Source organism: Harpia harpyja, chromosome 18 (assembly GCF_026419915.1).
Source record: "Harpia harpyja isolate bHarHar1 chromosome 18, bHarHar1 primary haplotype, whole genome shotgun sequence".
In the NCBI taxonomy this organism is placed as follows: Eukaryota; Metazoa; Chordata; class Aves; order Accipitriformes; family Accipitridae; genus Harpia; species Harpia harpyja.
In genome coordinates this window covers 17,064,067-17,089,764 of record NC_068957.1, presented here as the reverse complement: position 1 = coordinate 17,089,764, position 25,698 = coordinate 17,064,067, and the positions used below count along the sequence as shown (strand labels likewise).

Here is a 25,698-nt window from a genome sequence, read left to right as displayed (position 1 = left end):
CTTCAGATAATAAAATGTGGAGTAGAGTTTTGGCTTTCAAATAAAGCTGACTTAAAGCTCAGTTGTTTGGCTTTCTGGTAGCAGGTTGCTGCTGGGGTCTGTCGTCTTGGCTCTGGTCTGCGTGGGCGAAAAGTGGTGGCTAAGCATGCGAGTGGGATTTGAGAAGCTAGGACTTTACACCTCCATCACCATGCCCGTCCTCTTCTTCTTGGCCTCTGCCTTGTCTATGTAACGCAGCTCTTTGCGTCAGGATCTCTTTCGGTGTGTATGTAGCATAAAGGATGTTGGATTTCCCGGCCTGACTGCATATACGTGACTAATCTTAGGTAGAGGCACTGGAAGTACTTTTTAAGTGTTTAGTTTGAATTCAGGGAAGCTGTAGTTTTTAAATATGAACCCAACGTACTGTACTGACAGGTGACTCCAGCCTGCCGTGCACGCTGCCCCGTGCTGGTGTCGCGGGGGGGCTGTGGTGGTCCTTCTATTCCCGGGAAGGGAAGAGGGAGGGAAGCTCCCTGATCACGTAGCTGCTGGTGCGTGGTCACACCACTCAGTGCTTTCACACCAGAGCTCTTGCGTGATCTAGTTTTTACCTCCTTTCAGGGATGAAGTGGTCTCTGGCTTCACTCTTTGGAAGGAGCAACTTGGGAAGATCAGAAGCCTGGTAGAGTTGTCCTAAAGTGTGGTCTAAGCATGCCCTAAAGGTGTGTCTGTGAGCCTGGTGCTCTGGCTCATAGAAAGGGGTAGCGAGGAAAGCTAGGACCTGCTCTCCTAAATAGGAGGCATTGGGTATCTAACACCAGATGTCTTGACCATAGTTGGTAGGAATGAAACATTGCTGCTCCGCTTTAAGCTTTTGCTTTGGTTGCAATGGGTGACTGTTAAGGCTGCATCTGCTCAGAGTGGAGAGGACTAGACTGTCAGAAGGCAGCGGTAGCAGAGACCTAAGACAAGCTCTAGTCAGTTCCTTATATCTCTTGAACACTGTTAGTTTGCAAAACTATCCGATATAGCCATTTAAACCAGTCCTGCTTCTGGAGCAGGTCAGATAGACCCCAGGTGAGCCCATGTTCTTGAATATAACTGATGGGTTTTGCAAAGTAGAGTTATAAATGCCTTTTTTCATCCCATTTCCAGAGGAGAGGCAGAGAAAGCAAATGAAAAGAGTAGTTGCACCTGCAGCTGCTTCTCCTGAGAAGCTACTGGCTCACTTTCCATGCTGCTAGTTGTGGTTTGGATGCCAGCAGCATTCTGGGTTGGAATATGAGCACTCCCAGAATTTTTATGGATAGAGGCAACTTCCTCACTAAGTTAGATTTATGGGGTGGTGCTGAGGTTCAGCTGATAATACCTGCTGGAGTTTGGAGATGGCAGCTTGCTAGCAGTGATGCAGAACAGCTGAAGAAGGCGGCGATGGCTAGGGATGAATTTTGACTGGGGAGTAGTTCTGCAAGCTGTCTTATCACCCAGTGTTTTGTGGCATATTTAACATGCTACCACATGCAAGAAAAAATTGCAATTTTGCTAGAAATACAGTCAGCAGAAAATGTTGCAGGGGAAACGTGTGAGCGCTGCCCTATGTTTGGATTACTGAGGTCTTTGTTGCTTGCAAGGGCAAAAGCGTGAGAGTAACTATACTTGTCTGCAAGCATGGCTAAGTGCGTTGGACCTGAGGTTTGGTACAATACAGCTTTTGGAAAAATCTGTCCTAAATCTTTTAAAATTTATTTATTGGGGCATTTAACTGAAGGCATATAACTGAGAACAGTGCTGATATTTCTGGAGAAGGGATTGGAAGGACGTTGTGCATCACTAGGTTTAAGATGCGCACAAACTATGTCTTGTCAAGCCTGAACTCTATTGTGTGAACAAAAGTACTTAAATATATATTGCTTAAGCATATACTTAAAGTGTTTAAATGTATTGCTAAGCGCTTTACAGAACAGGGGTCAGTCTAACGGTGTGAGCACCTTTTCTTGCCCTGGGGTGGTGAAGTTTCCTGCTCTGCAGAGTTGGGATTTCATGTGTCTTTGCTCTTGTTTGGGATGCCAGCTTTCCCTACTGTAATTCTCCTTTTCCTACAATTTGGAATTCGTCAGTGCTGCAGCTGTGTGTGCACCAAGACGAGCAGAGGGTGTAGAGTCTAGAGACTTGCTGAGACAAGTGAAAATTGAGATTCCCTGTTACAGGACCCAAAGACCTAGAGAGCAGCTTGGGTAAGTTGATGCGTCCATGTGACGGTGTCCGTCCTGGCTAGTATATCGGGTTTGGGTTGGGGACCTGGAGAACCAGAAGCAGCAGCTGTTTCAGACTCTGTATAACAGCCAGCCTTCTGCAGGAGAAAGCTGTAGGAATAGATGCCTTTCATGGGCAGGTTTGGTTTGAGGGTGTAGGGGGAAAAGGGGATTTTTAGACCTCTTTTCCACCAGCATCTGGGAGCGCATACCCAAAAGGCCAGCTCCATCTGACCTGAATCCAGACCTCCCATCAGCCAATCCCTTTTATAAAATTGGTCAGTGTATCAGGCAGCACAGAAAAAAAAAAACACAGAAAGGACTTAAGAATAGCTGAGCTCATGGTGAGATAAAAATTTCTCAGAGCCTGGATTATGGAAGGATCCGGTTATTTGTAAAATATATAAGCAGATTCTCTGCCTCGGCCACAGTGGCTCGGCAGTCGTGCTGGAGGATTTGATCGTGCGCTCAGCCCATCCTGCTGCTGTCTCGGGTACAGCTGAGGTCTGGAAATTGAGGTTTAAGGCTGATGACAACTTGTGTATTAAATGTCGCAAATTAACTGTACTTTGGAAATACAGGCTTTTTAAAGGAATCTGAGGCGCTCTTGTTTCTTGTCTAAAGGGTGGTTTTTGCTTTTCCCGTCATGTTATGTTATTTTCCTGGAATTAGCAGGACAGTTTTGCTTCTGCTTTTCCTCATGTATCAGCTGAAGTCATGAAGGTGAATTGCTTCCTGCAATAAATGTGTATTCATGGGAGAGTTATGGGTATGAAGTACAGTATCATACTTTTTTCCCTTACAGTAAAAATATTTTATGTCTTATATAATGTTCTATCAAGATAAGTGAAATTCTGGTCTCTTTACTCCTGTGCTTAAAAGACCTTTTTAAGGATATTTATATGTCTTGTACATACTGGAATCCAAGTACTTGTAGCTGTTGCTTATAACGGAGGGTAGGTTGGTTAAACCTGAGATCTGCCATCTCATGATGATGGATACTCAAGCTGAAATCTGATCACTGAGAGAAACTAAAACAGTCTGTGAAGCAAGTTGTTCTTTTTTGGCAGCAGGCATTAGCAAACTGAACCTGTTGCCTTATTGAGGACAGCTTTGGGGTGGAAACCTCATCTCCTCCCTCCAAACACAGGGCAGGTAGAAGTCATTGGACACATGAGCATTTGCAGATGGCTTGCCTGTCTAGGGCTGCATCTTTTACAGTGCGGCTAATAGTTTCAGTAATGGCAGAGGACTGACTTAATTTTCTATGGAAAGGGGAAGTGGGCACCTGGGATGTGATATAAAGGCAGCAATTGCAGTTCTGGGCTGCCAGAAGTCATTGCCTTTTTGTATTTATGGAGTTTGTGTTGGGCTCTGTTACAGGGCTTGGGAGACACACTTTCTTTTGGAAGTGGGTTATGGTAGGATTTATAGATGCTGAAGAGCATGTTGTGTCCCAAGGGCATGACCTGTGCAAGTGTAAGTGATCCTAAAATCTGCAGTGTGCTAGCTGGCTGGTGGGAGTCAATTTGGGATGTTTGGAGAAGGAGGGAGCAGAACAGAGGCTTTTTAGCTCATGTGGACAACATCCTTTTATTTTACAAGTTGTTTTTCATCTTTGCTTGAGCAGCTGAGATGAAACATGCCTTTCTGTTAAGAACAAAAGCAAAAGCCTTCACTTTAATGCAGGTACCAGGGCTGGGATGTGCTGCAGTCACTTATTGCATCGCTTGGCTTTGATCCTTGGTTGTGGTGTAAGAGTGCACAGTACAACTCAGGAAGGTGTGGTGGTGAAGTGGTTTTAAGTCCCTGGTCTAGACTGACGCCTGTGTCCCTGGCCCAGAGTAAGTTAAGATCTCTCCAGGCTGCAAGCGCTGTCAAGCTCTTCAGGGTCACCTACAGCAGTCGCATCCCCTGGTGCATGCAGCCCAGCTAGCTCTTCCCTTACCGTCTGCTTTCCCTCCTCCTGTGCCCCCCAGGCAGGGAGACTGGAGGAAAAAATGCTGGGAGGAATGTCAAAAGGCTGTCTGTTCCCTTCCCTGTTTGAAGATTGGGATTCTCTTACTGGTTTTTATTTTCTACACAGTTTTCGTATTAAACAAGAGCAGCCTTTTTGCAAGCTCCACTGCTCCTTGGGCTGGGAGCAGGGTGAGTATCTGCCTAGCAGAGATTTTGTGGTAAAATTTATTGTTGCTGTACTTGAACATTAACCTGAGGGATTTTTTCCCTTCTCTCTTTAAACAAGCTTTTTTTTTTTTCCCCGCTAATGGAAAATTTCAGCTTGTCTTCCACTTAACCACAGTCCAGGCTTTTCCAGGAAAATGGAATGAATCAGTAATGCTTCCCTCCTTTGCTTCTTGTGTGCTTAGCTGATTGTATTATTTTTATTGTGGGTTTTGATTGCATACAGGCCGCCTTCTGTCCCCACCAAACTGGTGGTGTTTTCTAGACAAGAGGGGACAGCCAGGATCTCTAAGGTGGTGCTTCTCCCTCCAGGGCTGTGTTACCCCCAGACCTGCAGAGTTTGGAAATCATGGATTTAGGAAGAGGATGAAGCTGAACAAGGCCAGGCAGACACTTCTTACAGCGCAGTGTTTTACTGTGGGCCGAGGGCTTTTGATTCAAGTGATGTGCAGGGCTGAGCATCCAGGAGCACAAGGGCAACTTTGAGTTTACCATTTGGCGGCAGGGAGCAGCAGCTCCCATCCACAGCTGTCAGGGAGCTTCTTGGTGCTGCTCGGCTCACTTGCTGCCACTCGCTCCACTGACCTACAGGTTTGTTCTTGGTTGTTTCACCTTTCACATAGACTCGATGCTCTCTAGATTGATGTCTTGAAGCGTGGGTTTAAAAATCAAATAGCAAATGACTGCACTGTAATGGATGTTATTGCACTAGACATTATATTATAGAAGTCACTGTGGTTAAGTGGAGTATCTCTGGAATCTTGTTTTATCAAGACGTTTATGTTCCCCTCCAATTTTTGTGGAGAGTCGTTTAGATGTTTTCCAGATTAGAGCATAATGGAACTGCTAGCTATAAATGTTCAGAGGAATCCATTACACATGGTGATTTAGTGGTTAGTCACAATTACTTTGGAGCTACAGTGTCAAATTTAACACCAACCTTCAAAACCACGTATTGTGAAATCCGGTCATCCTTCCTGTGAGATGCTCCTCTAGCCTCCCAGAGAAGAAAAAGACGTTTTGTACAGCAAGATACAAAAGCAATTTGGAGGGGACAGGCTGATGCTGGAGGAACAACTGGGTGTAAGCAGCAAACCAGCAGGCAGTTTTTCCCCATAGGGTTTTAGCCTTTTTCTTTCCGCTTAAAATCCAGAAGGCTGGTGGTGGCAGTGGGTTGCTGTGCTTGTTTCCCTTCCCGCTGGAGGTGCAGGTGGAGGCAGCGACTGATGGAGCCGGAGCAGGACAGTCCCACGTGCCGCAAGCCCGGGTCTCCTTCCTGCAGCAGCGCAGGGTGCGGGGCTCTGGCTCCTGCCGCGGGACAGCCGCCTGCTCCCGGACGGCGAAGAGCTGGTCTCCTCGAGACCTAGACTGGTGGTTTTGTTAATGGTAGTGGAGATGTTCCTGCGGGTTTGTTGAAGAAAGCACCATGGGCTGTAGAGCTATAGCTAATAACTAGAGCAACTCTTGCATAACAGAAGTATCAATGGACATTTTCACTTACCGTAACTATATATAGGCACCTGCTTTAACCACAGCCTGTGAGCAGAAGCTGTTGCCCCTGTTTAGCTTTTGAAATACCATGTTTCCCCGAGACAACTACCTGCTTGTTGCAGCTGGCTGCCCGTTCCCATGTTTGACCCAACGGGAGTTGTGTGCGGTGTCTTGAGCTGCACCTTCTGCGACCTTCTGGGGTAGAAATTACTGCTCTGGGTTGAGTGACCTGCATCTTGCTGGTTTTTGTTTGCTGAGCAGAGGTTTTATGACCTGCAGGGCTGTGTGTTTCCTTCCTCTCAGCTTGTGAGTTGAAAGTGAGTTCATCTGAAGACTGTTGTAGCACTCTGTGTCGCAGGTTTTAAGCCCGGGGTGGAGGCTGTCAAAATGAAATGTGTAAACCTGAGATTTGGAGGATGAGCAAGTAAATCCCATTAAATTTGTGTGTCGTAGAGTCTCAGAACAAAATTTGGATTAAGGGACGAGCTCATGCAGTTGGGTGTCCCAAAGCTCCTCAGTCGTCTTTGGGCGTATTTGTTTCTGCAGTGGTTGGTGCTAGACATGCCCACAGGATACCTGAAAGTGCTTCTCTGTCAGTATTTTAATAGCAATGATTTAATAGCACATTTTAAAAAGAACATTATTTGGGATTGTTAAGACTTGGCCTTGGTTTGGAGTTCCTTCTTGATACCTGGAGGAGATCTTGAAATTCTAGGTTTGTGCAAACTTGAAAGGGTCAGTGCCCTGATCTATAGCTGAGTTTATTAGTAAAGCTTTGTAAAACATCTAGGAATTTTTAGTTAATTCAGGTCAGACCCCCACTTCTTACCAGCTGTCCAGAAACTTGAACAGTTTAAAACCTGTATAACACACAGATCACCTAATCCTTTCATTCCCTTTGGTTTAGAATGTTAGTTTCATTCATGAGCACAAGATAAGCTTTTAGAAGAGGTAACATTAGAGGACTTGAGTTTCGTGTTGAAATTAGAGTTTTCCAGGAGCTGCAGCATAGCAGCAAGGTTGCCGGGAGTCCGAACTGCCTGGGGAAGGAGTTTGTACTTGCTGTCGCGCCTTCGGCAGCTCATCCTCGACTTGCTCCTGGAGGCATCTGAAGGGCATTGAAAATGTCAAAGCGGACACGGTGACCTGGCGTGCGCTCATGCTGCCTGTCCTCTGCGTCCTGGGGTGCTGCCAGGTTTGATCTTGGCTTCATCTCCGGTGCTGCCCAGTCTGGCTGCTGCGTAGCCGAAATTAGCACACTCCCCATCGTGTATGCCGTGGGCTTTGCAGGGGTGATGCTTTCATGGCCTGACTCATCCCTATTAGAGACAACGGTGCTCATCCCCTTGATTGAATGAAGAGCCCCATTCCCTGGAGGGGTGGCCTCCCTGGAAAGGAGATAATTCATGCCCCGCAGCAGCTCTGTCTTAAATCGGTTGAAGAACGGGATCTGGTTAGCTTTAATGATAAGAGCTGGGGTTTTGCAGTGTCAGCTGTTTTCCACACGGTTAATGCTGGGACCACAGAACTCATTAGAGTTGTATGATGGGATGAGAGGTTAAAAGCCAGTGTGATACCTACAAAGTGCTCCAGCCGTACAAGAAATGTCACTGCATCCTCCTTAAACGCTCGTAATTAGTAATTCCTGATTTGCCCTGGCTCTTCGGAGCAGTCTGCTGGGAGGACAAGCTTGTGAACAGCACTCGGCTGCCTGGCTAGGGCTCTTAAACAAGTGTGCATTTTTTGACATTCTTAATTTTTAGAACTGGGTTTCCACATCTTGCTTTAGCTGTTATCATTAGCAAGTTGCTGGGCTTCATTTTGGTGATGGAGAGCATTTTGTGATCTCTGAAGCATTCTGTAATGCAGCAGTGTACAGGAGTGATAGTACATAAACCGGAACTGCTTTCTAAGTGTGTTTTTTAAACTTTTTTTCTTTTAAATTAATTCCTCTTGGCAACTCAACTGAGCATATGTATCATTCCTAACATTTTCTTAAAATCAAATATGGTATCTACTTTTTTTACTGTTGATTTTAAAGGACTAATTTCTTTTTTTTTTTTTTTTTAGTAGACTGTGTTCATCCTGCTGTCATGACTTTTTTCCTGTTTAGTTGCTTTACTATTGCATTGCGTTCTGCTTTCACTTTTTAATTGGCAATCATATAATGTCCAGGGTGGGAGAGAGGGAATTTCACTGTGGAATTGGAGGCAGAATTTGGACCGCTGTGTTTTCATTTAATGAGGAAAGTACTTCGTACTTCTCTTTAAACTGTACGTGCTACAACAACAAATGGTGTCTGCTTAAGTGAAGCCTATCAGACTTATAATACACACTTCAGCTCTCTCTTTAAAGAATGATAAATTAGGGCATCGATGACAACTAATCAAGACTTTGTGCCATGGCACAGCCGAGGAGGAAGGTTGGTGCTGGCATCACGGCGGGTGTGGGCTGCCGTGGGTGGTAGGGATGTGGTCAGAGAAGCCTTTGCTCCTCTGGCTCCCGAGTGGGTGGGTGAGAAGGGTCTCACCTTGGCTCGTGGACAGTTCTGTACCCTCTTCTGTGCTCCTGGGCTTTGCATGGCAAGCTGGTCAACCTGGCATTAGTACTGCAGGAAAATGGCTATAATCAAGATGATTTCAAGGTTAGAAATTTCTTCTTCCCAATGGGTTGCGATGCCCTTGCTGCCCTTATGTTCCCCATACGTGAACGCTTAGATGCAGCTTTCGTGCGTTCTCTTTGCACTGGTTGCACTGGGAGCTGGCTCCCAGTAGAGCTATACCTGAAACCGGGCAGCATAGCTGCTCATACTTCTGCCAACTTTTCGCCCCGGGTCCTGTTTAAACCACCCAGCCAATTTTGTTAGCAGATGAACACTTCAGCTCTGCTGAGTTAGTGTATAAATAGCTTTTGGTATAGGAGTTCAGCCTGTATAAATGCCGTAATGTCTTGTCTGTGATGGTTCCTGCACTTAATATTTTAGGGTTCTTAGGGTATGGCACAGACTACTATTGATCGCTTCTTATAGGTGCCTGTAGTTAGCATAAAACAGGAAAGTAAAACTTGTATTGTGGGCACTTATTTATAAATATCTCAGAGCATCCAAGGAGCCTCGGAGGGCGCAGTTTGGGCCCCTCGGCGTGGGGCTGCATACGTACTCAAGTCATCCCAGCGCCTGGACCGGGGAGTTCAGAGCCGAAACCTCTAGCCCTGCCATCAGCAAGCACCGCTGCCGTGCACCTGGAGCTCGCTGCGTGGGTAAGGAGGCGTGAAGGAACAGCAAAGCAAGTTGCACTTTTGCATAATAACTAAGAGTCTCGTCTTGCCACCTGCCCAGGCATTGTCGCTTTGAGGTCACGTTGATGCAAATATGCTGTGCTGTATGCAGGGAGAGCATGCATCTTTCCTGCCACTTTACCCTTTTGAAATGCATGCTGCGCAGTCCTGGAATTCAGCTTAATCAGAGGCAGGAATGTTTGTACCAAGATTGGCTGATGTATTTATTTTACCCAGGATTAATTTATAAACTCTATCTCTACCTGGAGAAGTTTGATTAGCATTATAAATCCAACGTGTGTTGGGTACTGAAGGAACTTGGATCTTAAGAAAAAAAAAAAAAAAGCTGGGAAATTGGTGGGAGAATTCAGATTTCAATTGCAAGGCTACCTATGGTCCTGGAGGAGCTGAAGTTGCTATGGTTGTGTCCCCTGAAAAAATGTAGCCCGTTTGGGATTTAATTTTTTATTTATTACAGGTATCCAGAACATGCTTAACAGCATCTGGACATGTCTTAATGGTTTAGACGTGGCAACAATAACAGTACTTGTTTTTTAAAAAAAAAAAAAAAAGCATAAATTTAGTTGCTAAACTACAAGATATTTCATTCCCTAATATGACCCATGGAAATAAAAATGGAAATCCCAACAAGCAGCTGTGATTGTCGGTTTTTGTATCTGTGATGCACAAGATTTTCAGCAAACGTTAGCTGATGAAACAGTGCCCATGTGAACGTGCATCTGTGCTGCAAGCCAGATGTGTGTCTAAGCCTTGATCAAGCTCCTTGTGGCCATCCTGCAAGCATTAGCAGAGCTGCTGCTTGCAGGATTTACTTCCATAAGGTTCAGAGCGCTGGGATTTTCCTCCAAGGGCAGACGTACAGCTTAGGGGACAAAGGGAGATCTTTTCCTGAAAAGTGGTGCCCAGTATTGATAAAGTTCATTATTGAAATTGATTGTAACTGCAGGCTGTTTGAGGGCAAGGGATATTTTTATAGAATAAGATATTTTTTTTTCTGTGCTACTCCGAGAGAAATACTGCTTGTTGCAGCTGCCTCTAGGATTTTGGAGTCATTGGGGAAGGTACTGGTCTATTTTCTTTTTGTTTGCTTTCCCAGCTGTTCTCCACTACGTGCTAAATGGGTCTTGTAACCTAAATGGACGCAGCTCATGGATGAAAGAAGGCAGCTAGAGGGAGAGAGGAAGAAGTGAGGAAATATTTCATGATGCAGCTGAAGTGAATGATTTTGCTGATTGGTGAGGTGGCAGGTGGCCATCTGCTTGCTCTCCCAATCCTTTCCAGTTGACCTTAGCTTTGTTCTTGGTGGATTTCTCCTAGAGCCCGTCACAGAGTTGTTGGAGAAGCGTTTATGGAGAGGGAAGACCTTCACCACAAACGTATTCACAGGAGGTTACTCCTTTATCTCAGACCTTGCCTCTCTTGTACCGGGTTGCTAAAGCCACTCTTGCATCATCTGTCCTTATCCCAGAGCAAACATTAATGGACCCAGCGTCTCTGTACTGCTGACGCAGGCAGAGGGTCCTTGAAAGCAGGCAGTGACAATGCAGAGTTGGCATTTTCCACTAGGTCTGCTAATTAATTAAGGTCACATGTTCCAGCTATTAGTTTGGCCATTGCTTTTCTCCATTAAGCAGGCAGTGAAATGCCAGGGAAGGGGAAGAGGGGTTCTCGTCTCCACAGAGCACCACCATGAGACCGGGGTGATGGTCGCAGGGTGCTGTTGAGCCGTGGGTAGGCCAGCCTGTTGATGGAGCAGTATTGTTTGCGGCTCCAAATAGGAGAATTTGGTTTATGTGGCAGTAAATTATCAGCAATTCTGCCTGCTGGAATGTTTGCTTGATCTTTGTAAGGGTCTGCTACGGGAAAGGCTTGCTAGAGAGCGAGGTGTTACTAGCTAAACTTGCTAGGTGCATGCTGGCAATGCTGAGAAGCAGGCTTTGGTATTTTTAAATAAGCAATCATTGCCCTGCTTTTTAAAAAAAAAAAATATTTCTAATCAAGACTTATTGTTGAAATCTGGAGGACATTCCAGTGCAGAGTACGTCACCTCCGTGATTGTCTAGACAGGTTACCCGTGTCCCTGTTAAGCAACCTCATTATTTATTTATAGTTATTTATTATAATAAATGTGATTGCCTGCAGTAAGATGCTAACTCCACTGAGTCATATTTCACATCGCACAGCTGTGTTGGTTGAATTTTCAGAATAAATAAAACATTTGCAGCTGCACATAGAGCAGCCTCTGACTCTGATGGCTCCAGTAGGTGCTGTTCCTGGGAGAGGTGCAAGGGGAGGAGATGCTCAGTTTTTGGGAGGAGGAGGAGGCGTCCTTCAAGCTTGCACGCTGCCTGACCTTGGATGATGTCCTTGCAGGGTGCAGGAGCTGGTGGAGCTTGCTGTCATTGCTGACTTCAGCAGGGCTAGGATAGTACCCTGGATGCCGCATTTAAACCCTTTAAACAGTTTGAAAACATCCAGTCTGTACACAAAAATGGAGGGTTTATGGATTTGGTGTATTATTGCAGGGATCATGTTCTCTGCTACAGGCCCACTGACTTTGGTAGAGTTACTTAAGATTTGCCTGTCTCAGTGGCTATGATGAAAATTTGGTGTGTGTTTTTCCCCAGAGTTTTGTTGTGCAGAAGGAGCTTGTCGGCATCCTGACAGCTCTGGTTTACTGGGAGAAACCAGCAGCTTGCAGGTGTCTGAGTTCTGTCCAAAGGGAATGACTTCCTTTTGACCGTTTATACAAAATCTGCTGTTGATGAGCTGTTTGGCTGAGGAGGGGGGATTGACAGTAAAGCTAGAGATCTCTGTGCATCCTTTCCTCAACACAGGAGAGAACTGACCAGGGGAACAGTTTCCTCGCTCACCCTTTCTTAATTAGCGTTCAACCTAGAAAAGGTCCTTGCTTTTTCTCCCCTTGGAGTCTCAGGTCTGCATCTTCTGGGACTGGTCTTGCTGCTGTGCTGGTTGTTAAGCCTCTTTCAGAAGCTTTGCAAAGCTCCTCTGTGTGGATTCCACTAAATTTTGGACACGTGCCTGTCCTCTGGGTGTATTGTGATTGCTTCAGCTCCTTGGCTCTAGGGACAAATAAGCTCCTTTATTCATCCTAAATGAGGTGTAGCCATCACACCCATCTGTTAGGTGAGGTGGGACCCAAGCCTTAGGCAGAAGACAACCTTGTATGCTGCCAAGGAACGGTGGAAAGCTTTTCCAGTGGTATATTTTATATGTAATCTGAGTGGCAGGATTATGTATAGTAGATCTGTTTTGGTTAGGTTGATCCGATGGCAACGTATGGTCAAAATGGTTGAGCTTGGGTGGACGGATGTTTTCTTTCTTGTAGAACTTAATTTTATTAAAGTGCGAAAGAACTTTAAGTTTGGCATTTTATGCAATTACTTGAGGGAATTTAAGTTAGTTGTTCCTGTAGCATTTGATAAAATACACAAAGGCCAGAAGGAATGAATGATTCACTTCTCGGCTGTCAGCTGTGGTGGAAAAATGAGGTGAAGCTGGATTCGTGATTTGAAAATCTGTTCATCAGCACTGGAACTTGTCAAAACATAATTTCATCTTGTTAATTTTAGTGAGTTATTGACTCAAAAGTAAATCATGAAGATTTGTAGAAGGAGAGCAAAACAGTGTTTTACACTGAGTGCTTTTTTAACTTGATTTTTTTTAAAGGAAGTTTTATTAAAACTTCCAGCTGTTATAAAGTTAACATGCTCTTGCTCCAATAACGCCTGCCTGATTGCAGAATTCGAGGTTTAATCATGCACCATCAAATTCTATTTTCAAATTTAGAGTTAAAACAGTCTTTCAGGCTTAAGTTAACCTGCTCACTTTCATTTCAGTGCACATAGTGGCAGATAATTATTGTGCATGCTGTATTGCTCTCATTAACATTAATAGGTTAGTATTACAGCTTCTGCCGGACCACAAGTAATTGAGGGGTACTTCAAGTATGACTTAAAAAACAAAAAAAAAAACCAAACAAAAAAAAGAATTTTCAAGGAGTTGTATGCAGTGAGGTAGTGAGGGTCTTGCAGCAGAGACCAGGTAAATGAGTTAACAAGTCCAGATCAGCTGGACTCAAATATAAAACCTGTTCAAGCTTGTTAGCTAATCTCATCCATAAAACTAACTGCCTATTCTTCATGGATGTTAACCCAGTTATACTAATGTTTTAAGGTAAAAAAACCTACAAAAGTGGAAGAGTTACATTTGAAAACGGAATAATAAATGAGCCTTTCTGCTGTAATTAAGCAGACTGTTGATTAAGCAGACCTGTGGGCTGATTCAGACACTACCGTTCGTGGTGTACAACTGGTTGTGTTCAGTCACCGCTGTTGAATGTGATTGACCAGCCGCATCCTAAGCAAGCTGCCGGGATGGGGACTTCCAAATTTCTATGCCAGTGTGTGCATGCAGCAGATGGACTTCTACGAGAGGGGAAGAAATAGGCTGGCGGTGGGAAGGATGTACGTGGAGGGAAGGAGTGCTTACAAGCCCTCTTGTATCATCATTGACTTGGATGAGTTCATGTCTAGTAATATAGGCAAGTAGTGCAGCATTTTAGGTCTGCAAATTACTCTAGGGTGCCTGGATGAAAAAGAATCTATTGCTATGAATTGCTTATAAGTGGTTTTGCTGGAGCCCTAATGAAATAGCAAAACTTGAGTGGTTTGGGCTGTTCTTTGGCAGCGCAGGGTGTGCTGTGTCCTTCCCTCCTCCCGCCGTCTTCAGAAACACTCTGCAGTGGAAAATGCACAGGGGCCCAGTTTTTTAAGAGGCAGTGGGATGTGTAAAAAGTAGCGCTCATCTTCAAAACTGGCTTGTCTGGCAGGGTCCCTCTGCAATGCATGTTTTTTCAAGTGGTGTTTGCTTTTTATACTGTTAAAAAGCAGTGCAGTCTTGGGATCCAGCTGTTCTTCCCGTCGCCTTTGGAAGCGTACACCGTAGAGGTGCTCCAGGGTATGCGATGGTCCCACCTTCGAAGTTGGCACAAGAGGGCCCGGGGCAACCATGTCTGTTGGCACCACCAGCAGAGACCTGAGGGACCTGGAGGCTGAAGGTTCTTGTAGGCACCTCAGGGCACTCTTAAAAGTGTTTTTCTAAAAGGAGGGGTGCTGGTTTCCAGGTGCTTTCCTTTATGGAGGGGCTTGCTGTGGGAGAAGGCCCAGAGGCTGGGTGGTTTGCTTGGCTTATGGACGGTGTGGGCAGCTTGGAGGTGGGAGTCAACTCCTCCCGGCAGGACTGGGAGGTGGCGGTCAGGAAAGGATAGGAAGGGCCCGGAATCTGAAGCCAAACAGCTGGCTCGGTAGAGAAGCAGGGATGGAGGAATATATGGGTGGAGGCGCAGTCAAAGTTGCTGGCTAGGAGAAGGACCTTTTTCCCCAGCTTTCTGAGTGGATATCGGCAGGGCAAGATGCCTTTGTCAAGGTCGAGGAATGCGCTGTAATTGAGTTGTGAGATGAGCGGTCCCCGGGTGGGAGCTGCTGCGTGTGGCTGGGTAGGAAAGGCTGTTCTTTAAATCTTATGCAGAAGGAATCAGCAAACCTTCGATACAGCCTGGCCGTGAGGACCTCGAGTGGTTTGTTAAAAGCATGTTCGATGAGTGTAGAGATGAAGGGAAGATGGGGAGACAGCTGGAGAGACAAGTGCGTCGGAGGCTGGGAGAGCAAAGCCTGTGCGCAGGGCGAGGGCGCCGAGGCGGTGGGGAGCGGGGAGGTGGGCAGAGGAGGGCGGGGGGTCGCGGGTGCGGGGGTTCATCGCTCGGCGTGCAGCGCTGCTCCTCGGCGCTTTGCGGTTCTGGTGGTGGACTTGGAGAACTGGTGTGCTGTGTTGCCAGAAGGAGTAAAAATCCAAATGCTTCTTTGCCGTTGAGGGTGCAGGGTGCTTGTACAAAAAGCTGGAAGAAAGGCAAGCGTTAAACAATGAGGATAGTTCGACCCCTTGTCAGTCTTCTGCTTGCTACCTCCTGCCAGTTTGCTGAATTTTAGTAGGGTCTTAATAAGAGAGGAAGAAGAAAGTATTGTGATCAGTTTGCCGTTATTTTGGAGCTAGTTTCTGGTGGCTGTGGCTGCAGCTGGGGTGGGCGGGCATTAGGAGAAGGAGCCTTGAGCTGAGAGATGCTCCCTGGAAAACCAAATCAACCTCCCCACTTGTAACCAGCTCTTACTCCCCCTGTCCTGCTTTCAACCTCTGATTAAACTTTGCTCATTTTAAAGGGGAGGTGGCTTCCAGAAGAGCTTCATGGTGTGTTAGTGAAACCACTTGGCGTTGGGTGTTTCTGCTGTTTCCTTTACCGGTGCTATCGAGACTGAGCTCTTCTGTGGTTTCCCATCTCAAATTCTGCATAGGGGTTGTAGGAGCCGGGGGAATTGTTCACTATTTTCCTGTTAGTTTACCCTGTAACATACCCATGAAATTGGTAGTTGGCAGGATCATCAATATATATAATCTATCAAAGAAATATTCTTGAGTTGGAGGTGAAGAGCTGCAGTAGTAATTTGGGGGCATGTGTTTCTCCCTTCTTCAGCATCTTTTTTTTTGCTGGTGTTAAGATCAATATTGAGTAAGTGCTGTTTTGAAAAAACTGACATTCAGGTGGCCAGAAACAGTAAACAACAGACAGCAGTCGAAACAGTCCCAACATGGCCGGGTGGGGGAAGGTGATCATTCATCACACTCCCAGTTCGTTAGAAAGATAATGTTTGAGGAAATTAAAGCACGGTGCAGAACTGCTCAGGGGTTCTTTCCCTGGACCATGCATATGCTCACGCTTTATTTGCAATTATTCTGCTGTTATGTATGTTTGGCTGCTAGCAAGCACATGAAAATCTAATATCAGGCTCAAACTGTGCCTCCTTTGTTTATAAACAGCTTTTCTTTTGCGTTAGGCTGATAGAGCATGATACAGAGACATCTTGCGATAGACTATTTCAGTATAAGGTGCCAAAAATGGAAGAGGAAACATTTTATGTGATTAAACAACTGAGACGTTCTGACAGATGTTTGCCTGACAGAGTTTGCAGGAAAAGCAGCGCTGCTAGGATCTGGTTAGTGCTCGTGCGTGTGTTTGTGGCCCAAATTCAGGGGGAGGTGTTAATAGCTGGCTGTCTCACGCAGACTTCTAGGACCCCTTCCCATTTCTGTGGGCTTTGCGGTGTGCATTGTGCAGTGCCTCTGAGTGCATTTGGCATGGACTCAGTTCTTGGTGCTGGGCTAGCTGCAAAATCCTTTCCCATCCCTGTCCCAACAGCTTTCTCTCCTCTCCTGTTTTCCTCTTCTAGAGACTTCCTTTTTCTTAGCATCTTTGCTTTTGGTTTTCTGGATCATGGCTCTGTGTTTCTTGCTTGTACTTCAGGAAGTTATTAACTGGTTTCAGTAAAAGCTTTTAACGTAGATCTTGCTAAAATAAAATCACAGCGAAGGTTCTGGTTCTGACCTCTTGGTCCTGGCTGAATGTCCTTCCACTTTAATTCCCAACCAGATGTTTTTGTGCTTTAAGGGCTTGGGGCTTTGACAATTTTTGAGTATTAAAAGACCTTTAATTAGAAGTTTGAATTCAAGATAATACAGCTATGGCTTTGGAAAATTTGCAGTTGATTATTTCCTATTCTTACGTAGGTGGCAGAAAGGCCCTAAATATTTTGAAATTGTATTTGGAGAATAAATAAAAATGAATTCAGACCTGTCCAAGCTAGTCTTTTTTTTACCTCAGATTAGTTAGAGCAGGATGGACCTTTTTGTGATGCGTAATCAAGTTGGAAACTTGTTTTGAGTCAGACCGCAAAAGTTTAATCCCCTTCAGGGATTATGGTACATTTTGCATATTGCCTCCAAGTGCCTATCCGAGGATTCAATGGATGCTTTAACCCTGCTGCTATCTATAGCACTTTGGAAAGCATTCATTCATAAAAATGGATTTTAACAACAGCTTTGCAAAGACCTGAAGGAAAGCAAGGGTGCCTGGGAGAACAAGGAACATCACTGATTGCCCGGGAAGACATCGTGATTCTGGCAACTGCAGTGATGAAAAAGGACACCTACCTTGTGTGCCAGGAGTACTATAACTCATTTGGGGTTGAGTTCACCTCAAAAAGGAAGAGCAGGGTGAATTCATACAAGAACAATTGTGGGCTAGTGAAGTTGCAATGCTCCCAGAGCCAGCTTGGACAGTTTTCACTCAAGTTTGCCCCCTTATAATGTGCAGATTTGGAAATAGGGTGAGTTTAGAATAAGAATACCCAAGAAAGGCATCCTGTGATTGAGTCAGATAATACATATTTCTCCTCCCCCCAACCTGTGCAGCCCTCTCCTGGGGAGTCCAAGCAGTATTAGTTCTCCATAGACTCCTGCTGCGTCCTTCTGTTAAGCCATCTCCCCAGCTTATTGCATGCCCTGGCATGAGTCACAGCACCAACAAAAGAATTAAAAAAGGGTGTATGTGTCATCCTTTAGTCTGCCAGCTCCCTGAACCTGATTTTCAGGGAACTGCAGGAGCACTAAGGTGAAGTCTTACGCCAGCAGTATGTGCCAGGGATGCTCCTGTCCGGGAGGCACAGCTGTTCTCTCGTGGCCCTGTTAAATTGCCAACTGCATTGATACAGCAAAGTTAAATCCATGTGATACTGTCGGCACATCTGCCAGGTCAGACTAAGGACCTGTCCGGCCCTGACAGCAGATGCTTGGGCACAAGTATAAAAAATAATCCAGATCTTTTCCCTTCTGCACTTGACAGAAGTCAACAACCCAGTGTAAGCTGTAAGGCATTGCTAAAGTGCATTGTTATATGTGTTTAATGGCAAGAATTGTCTGATTTTTCGTCAGTGGGACTCAAGATATTTTAGCGATGAATGGCAGGATCAGGAGTGTGTGTTTGCTTTCCTAGGCCAGCGCTCTGCTTGTAAACAGCTGGTTGTGTTGGAGTAAACCAATCATGGTTTGCCATTAAATCTTAATTACGTAACAAATGGCAATGTATTACATTATATCTATTTAATCTCGTTTGCATGGGTGGAAGGTAGCATGAGGACTCTTACTTGTTGGTGCGTGGTTAAGAGGATTAGACTTGGCTCTGGAAAGGTGTGGGGAGCCGGGAAGGTGGGACAACGTGTGCCATAGCATCGCTTCTGCCATAAACATTTATATAAAAGAAAACTCCCCCTTTAGCCTGCTGTGCTTATGTTGAAGGAAGCACATTTGTTCCTTTTGACTCGGTTGTGAGAGAATGCTAAATTATTGCTTCAGCCTACAAAGGCACTTGGTGAATGGGGTGGGGAGATAGCATAAAGGCTAAATAAGTGTAAAAGATTTAAGCGTTTCTAATTTATGGCACAGCGCTCACAGGGGAATATGCTCACGAAGACCTGCGGCATCTTTTCCTATTGAATGAACGGATTAATGATGGCAAATTCTGCCGTGTTAGGGGCGTGTGTGAGGTCACTCCTTGTGGTTGGCCGTAGGAAATACTTCAACTGGAAAAAGCCAGTTTCCTTGCGGCTGCTTTGGATTCTGCTTTTACAGTTGAGAGAGCAGACTCTTTTTCTGGAATAGTTTTGGAAAATATTTAATTAAGCAGCTCTAATGAGGGGCCATTATAACTGCAAACAGAATTATTGTTATCATCATTTCAGCTGTTAACATTTTAAGGGCAGTTGTTCACAAACTGTTCAGTAATTAGGGCCCAATTCACTGTGGAAAAATTGTAGTTGGGCTGCTGCTGCAGCAAGTGTAACATGGAAAGGAGCATTTGAAAAGAAGTCATCCTTCCCAAGATGTGCAGTGGACACATGGACCCATCACTTCTCCATAATGTAGTCTCTCTTCAGTGCAGGCTACAAAGGTTTAGATCCTAGAAGTGATGTGGGTTGCTTTGGCATATGCATGATAGGCTTATTCACTGTCGGGAGTAGCGTGAGATTATTTCATGGTCCTTTTTTAGGTGTGCAGAGCAGAGGCAGAGGCTTGGGACAGAACTGTGGAAGCTTGTACTTCTGGCACAGCTGGTCTAGTGATCATGGTCTATGGCAATTTTGGGAACATAGTGGTCTCGTTACATTAATGGCCAGGTGAGCCTTTTAACCTCCTAGGAAATTAAACAGTACAAGGTGGGGAAAAGTGCAAATTACCTTTCTGTTCTTGCTAAGAAGCAGCACCTTACACAGCTTGATGCAAATTGTTTCTAGTTAAGGAATGTCTTAAAATGCAACTCTGCAGGGTTGCTCAGCTGTAGCTATAGTTAGAGCTCCAACTATAGATAGCATTAAATTTATTTAAGTGCTAATAAAGTGAAGTTTGGCATTTCCTTTGAGACTTAATTTTAGAGCAAGTCTATCTGAATTGTTCAGCAGCTTAGTGCACCTCATGTTCAAGCACCTTCGTACTGCTTAGGCTGGGCAAGTTAACGCGGGGCTCTGTCGGGGTCTGGCTGAGCGGGCGCTTTGCTTCCTCAGCCTAGTTTGGGCTGGTCCTGCAGGAGCTGCGCTGGCTGCACCAGCCTTCCTGCCGCTCCTGGTCCCCGCAGGGTGGCAAACCGCAGCTGGAGCACGGGGCTCTGCTTCCTTGGGGAACCGTCTCTGGTATTAAAATAACTTGGTGTAAATCTCATGCTGAGAAACCCTGGTTCCTCTGGTTTTGCTTTCTAGGTTGGAGCACAGGCTGCAACTCTTGATTGGTAAATCCTTTCTAATCCAGTGGCGAATGTACAGTGCTGGGCGTGCAGAGGGCAGGTTAGGAGCTTTAGCTCAAGCATGGGGCTTGGTGGTGACACAGAAAGAGCTCTGGAAAATGTTTGGTGCCATGTCTAAGCCCTGAGACTCTCTGAACTTTCTTGTATTTTCTCTTCTTCAACTTAAGTAAATGTCTTCTCTCCTGAGAGCATATATATAACTTCTGTTGGATCTGGGCAAGGCATTTTCCAGTTAGCAGTGGTTTGATCTTGGCAGAGGACGTGGTTAGGAAGTCGTTAGTGGTCTCAGAAGAGGTGCTGCCAAAAGGCCATGGAGGTGGTGGGAGATGACGGTGTCCCTATCCAACGACTCGGTGGGAATGCGTGGCCTGTCGTTACAGGACCATCCCTTGGAAAGCGGGCCTGGGGTTTTGGAGCAGGGACCCTAGATGGGTTTCGGGCTTGAGAGCTGCTTTCCCATTTCACAGGTAGGAACCATGGATAAAATGGGAATCTGGTTCGGCACTGTGTTGCAGCTGTGGGGGAGCCAGGCAGTGAAGTGCTGTGTAGTTTTGGTCTGAGAAATGGTGTTTTTCCAAGGGAAGGGGAAGATGTCTCACGCCCTGAACAGTAGCTCGTGGTGTTCCTCGGGCTACTGCAGAGAGAGAATTAATGGTGCCTTCAGAGACCTGTGAGCCAGCCAAGGAGTGTGGTAGCCCCAGGATTTGTGCTGGGGTATGGAGGAGGCCAGTACCACTCTGCTTCCTTGCAGGCTCGTTCCTGGAGATAAGGCAGCAGCTGATAGGGCAGTGAGCTGAAAAACCTGTTTGAGTTAGCATTTCCACTCCAAGGAACAGTTGTCGATACCCTGGAGCTGAAGCCTTGTTGCTTTGCCTGTGGGATAGAGTCAGGACAGGCTGAGCAGCATCCTGGTGAGCACTCTCCTCACCTCACGGGCAAACTTGCTCCTTGGGGATCCCTGGAGCAAAGGGTGGTCTGAAGGCACTTTTGGGAGGGTTTGAACCTCAGCTCCTCAGCAAAACACCTGTGACTCATGGTAAATCATGTGTATGCTCTCTGCCTCAGTTTCTCTTCCCCATAGAAAGATCTCCTACTTTTTGTCTTCTCTGTATAAGGTACAAGCAGATCTGCAGTGCCTTGGAGCGCGGAGCTGTTTGGTGCCCTTGCAGATGTCCCAGCTCCTTTGCAGGTTTGTAGCAAGCCAGGCACAACCATCTCATACAAGAGCTCCTCCACTGCTGTACTGCAAGGAATAAGCCAAGATTTCCAGCACTGGAGAAGCTCATGCTTGTTTCCATTCTCATCCTAAGCAGTCTGCTAGCAAAGGAATTTATGATAACGAAAATATTTTTTGTGCAAAGTGCAGTAACACAGAGCAATAAAACCCCATAATTGCAGCAGGAATATTCCACGTTAAACCAAACTATCAATTATAGTTTGCATAGAGGTTTTCTAGACTAAAAAGGTGGTGCTTTCATGTGAAAAAATATTCATTATCTTCTTTCAAACACACCTTAATTGCCAACATCAAAGTTATTAATTAAGCAATACATCTTGCAAAACTGGATTGGCTCATCCAGTGCGTGTGGAGTGTAGTAGGAAGGGTACGGGAGAGCGTATGAGCCTTCTGGATCCTCGCAAGGGAGAGAGCTGTTAAGGTGAATCTGTTCCTCTCTATAAAGGCTATACTCCAAGGAGTTGATTTTACAAGAAAAGTCATGCTTTAGGGTGCAGTGTACCTGCTGTGGCAGCAAAGCTGTCCCAGAAACAGCGACAAATTCTTCAGCTAGTCCTTTAGCTTAGGTTCCCTGCTCGACGAACGCTGCACAGTCCTGCGCTGCAGCCGGCGCCGGGGATGGCGAGGCTTTGCGGTAGGCGTCACTGCTGCCAGGCCTGCCTGTCCCTGGGGCTTAGTTCCAGATGGTCCAGGTGCCCCAAAACGTGATTTGGAAACATCCATAACAAGAGTAATTGGAGCAAGAAAAGGCAAGGAAGGAATTTGAGTTTTGTTTTGGTCGTCTGTCCCCAGTTGTACCTGTCCTGCTGGTTTCTAGTTGCTTCCAGTGCTGTTGTGAAAAGCACAGCTGCTTTAAAAAACAGAGCTATCCTTCTTGAGCTCCTTATTCCTACATACTGGAGGCATTTTGTATTTCCATGCTAGCAGAGGTCTCTTGCCTTGGATAAAATTCAGTTTTAAGACTGCAGGTTGAGACCTGGAAATTTGATTTCTTTAGCTTCTGGTAACTCAGTCCTTGCTCAAAAATGGCTGTTCTGTATAACGTGGTTGGTCAGCATCATATCCAATTAGTGCAAGGAGAATCTCAGATCAGTTCTGTTGTGTATCAGATGCTTGTTCTTTTCTTTCTGTTTTCCTTTCCTCTCCTTTGTTATATCACTCAGGAACTCCCCCAAATTAATGGTGAAAAGCTGTCACAGAGAATGGTCCTCATGGTTACAGGTGAGACTTCAGAGTACAGCTGGACCAGTGGGTATCCAGTTCATGCTGTGCCAACTGGACCTTCCCCTCCGGGCGCCTCGCTGCACCCTCCGTGGGCAGAAACTCTCCTCACTCTTTACTAATGTGCTTAAAGCCCTTTTTGTGCTTGACCCTCATTTTGTTACAGGTGTAAACTTGCCATGATAACGATAAATAATTTTTTCTCCTCTATATGATTTTGTATATCTTCTTTCCCACTAGCTCTGGAGGAAACTATACCTCTAAAGTATTTGTCTCATCAATTTGCAAAGACATCTTTATTGCCCTTGGTGGATCATAAAGGTTGGTTTCCAAGAGGGATGTTTACTGTAAAAGCTAATGAAGACATCATTGCTTTCTGTGGCATCTCATAGCTTGTTCTCCAGAAAGAGTGAATGACTCCTTGTTGTGGCTGTATTTTAACTTCTGCTAGGTGTGTGTTTTTATGAATTTTTTATTGGGTTGTTAATGGTGGAGTTGAGGGATCAGACAAAGAGATCGTTGTCTAAACTCTTGGGCTTGCTTGCAGCAGGCAGGGAGGATGCCTGGGTGCTCTGTTTGCTCTCTAGGTTTTCTTTGAATAAGAAAGCGTTATTGTGTGCATCACTTAAAATTAGACATTTAATAATTAAACAATTTTTTTTTAAAGATTTTTCTCTCCCTCATCTCAGTGCGAGTCGGAAGAGTGTTCCCAATTACACTTTTATAACTATAGATTTTCCACTTCGCATTCTCAAGAGCATGAAAACATGATTAATGTAAAAGATTGTCAAACAGCATTAATCACTGTTGATTTCTTATCGATTCCTGCCCTCCCCTTTTCCCAGAGAGCCGGTGTGCTTGCACTGGCTGGTCAACTTCTGTGCAGTGAATAAAATCTTATACCTTTGTTCATGCCCTCTTACCCCGTGGTTCGAAGTAGTACGATGAAGAGCCAGGGAGCTGCTCATCTGGGATTATTGGGAAGCTTTAGTCACAGTGGAGAGAAATAATGGGAGGAGAGGATAAGCTTATTTTATTTGATGCCGTTGCTTCGCTGTTACATGCACTAAACTATGCACGCAAGACAAGTGGTTTTACATCTAATGTATATTTTCAGCCAGGGTGGCCTTTGCGAGACATAAATGACATAAGGTGAACAAACTGCTTATTAAGGTAAGACAATGAAGGCCCAATTTTAAAAGGTTAAGATGTACTAGAAAGTATCAGTGCATCCTCCAAGTCATTAATGCTATACAGAATGCACAGCGTGTGGTATTTTGAAAGGCCACTGTAACCTTTTCAAGCATGAAGCATGCTAAAAGGAATCTATTTCCTTACTGCCTTGAAAAGGGAAATCAGTCTTAAAAAGCCTTAGTTTTTATTTGTTTAAAAAGACCTTTCCTTGGAGTGTAAAAACAGAGGGAGGATCCTCAAAGCTAAGTGAGCAGTGAGCTGTCTGTTGAAAGGAGCAACCCTGGCAGTCCGTAAGTGACGTGATATGTGAGATTTTGTTTTTTAAAGAGAAAAATATTCTCACTCTTGTACTTTCTTCCCCAAATCCTTAGCTGAATTTTAAACTTTGCACAAGCTTGTTTTTGTCTCTATTCAAAACAGCGAAATGCAGCGGGTGGACGAGCGTTGCAGTGTGGGATCTCTGTGCATCCACATGTGGCGTTTGCGGTGGGGAGCGGAGGTGAGGAGGCTGCGGAGCGGAGGAGGAAGGGGCAGCTTCACCCGCCTGTGTGTGAGTGAGGTCCTGGAGTGCAGGATCTGAAGTATTGAAACAGCAGTTATAGGTGAATGCGTTTGGAAGTTTTGTGTTTGGTTTGGGGGGGGGGGAAGGGAAAAAATCCAACAGACAAAGTTTTCAGGCAAACAAGCTACAAAGACCTGAAAAAGGGTTTATATATTCCTGAAAGCTTGTCTGGTATTTTGAGTTAGATTGTTTGGCCTTATCTAAGGGACGGCAGCTCCCTACAGAGCAAGCCTTGCTGTCCTGTGCTGTCAGGCAGCAGCACCACCACTCCCACTCGACAGGTCTCTGTGCTTCAAAACCTGTTGCTTCTCATTACCTGCCAGCACCTGAGAGCAGGAGCAAGCATTCCCTCCTGCCCCACGCATGGTGCAGCCTTGTGCCCATCCAGTAGGTGTTTTGGGGGCGGCAGTAGTACCCAAACAGACAGCAACTGATTGACCTGCTGCCCCACTTCAGATCTGTTGAGGCAGGTTGGGCAATACCATACTTTCGAAGTGCTGTGGGAGTCTGGTCGTGCCTCCTCTTGCTTGCGTGGTGCAACTCGAGGACTACTTTTTTGTATTGTTCCCCTGCCTGCTTTGCATTTGCAATTGCATTTTAACAGAGAAGGCTGTGAAGAGTTAACAAGCCTCCTCAGACTTGAGGAAGCCCCCAGGTTGCCTTTTGCTTAAGTCAACTTGACTGTTAGATGGCAATGCTGAGTTGAAGCAGCTGGGCATTGCAGCAGGCATCTTGCTTTTGTTGCTGAGAAGGTCTTCATGAAACAAATTAACCAGATGCAAGTTTTGACTTAAGCCCACTGGGAACTAGGAAGATAGCAGACCATCTTGCTGTAAGTTAAATATGAACACTATGAAAGAACAATGTAAGTGCTACTTGTAGTCTGTCCTTGGCATCTGTTGGCTAAATGGCCTCTTCAAATATACACTACAGCTCCAACTTCACTTAGCTGTAGCTAAGCTCCTGATGGCAAGATGCTTTTTCCTCCTGACTATTCAGCCTTCGACTCTTGTGGTGTCAGTGGAATTAAAGAGCATAAAGAGCAAGGTTTTACAGTCAGTGCTGCTGCTTTTGCTCTCGAATCCTGAAAGCTGCTCCGGAAAAGCAGAGGTTTTGTGTGTGGAGGGAAGAGATGAATTAAAATATTCTATCTCCTCCTGAACACGAGAGAGAGAGAGAGAGTCCTTATGTTGAGATGATCTCACTCAGTGGGCGTCTAAAGACTGAGTGAATGATGTGTAGTGTGCTGGGGTTTTCAGCACATGTGGCAGGGGAGTGGGCTTTTTTGCTGTTCTGAGGGGATGGGGGGAGATTTTGGTCCGTCTGGGGTTTCTCCACGTTTGGGATTTGATTTGCAAGCTAGGTTGTGCAGACTGGCAACCAGGCAGTTGTCACCCATGTCTCTCCTTTCAGATGTTACAGCTCCATCTCCCACCTCTAGTTCTCATTTTCCTGAAAACCAATGGCAATTTCAGTGACCTCCATGGGACTCCTATGGGACTGCTCCTGGTGTGACACGTTCAATGATCAGATCATAAAAGGGGAATCTAGAACATGCAAGGAAGGGACAAAGCAA

General features: G+C 45.4%; 1 protein-coding gene and 1 long non-coding RNA gene across 2 annotated transcripts in view; both read left to right on the top strand.

Annotated features, from left to right (window-relative positions):
* The window catches only part of HS6ST2 (heparan sulfate 6-O-sulfotransferase 2), a 132,630-nt gene that overhangs the window by 10,077 nt on the left and 96,855 nt on the right, over positions 1–25,698 (top strand). The window lies entirely within an intron of this gene.
* On the top strand, positions 428–17,595 carry LOC128153690 (uncharacterized). Its single transcript, XR_008239065.1, has 3 exons — positions 428–704; positions 2,100–2,216; positions 16,115–17,595. It is a non-coding gene; the product is annotated as an uncharacterized LOC128153690 (long non-coding RNA).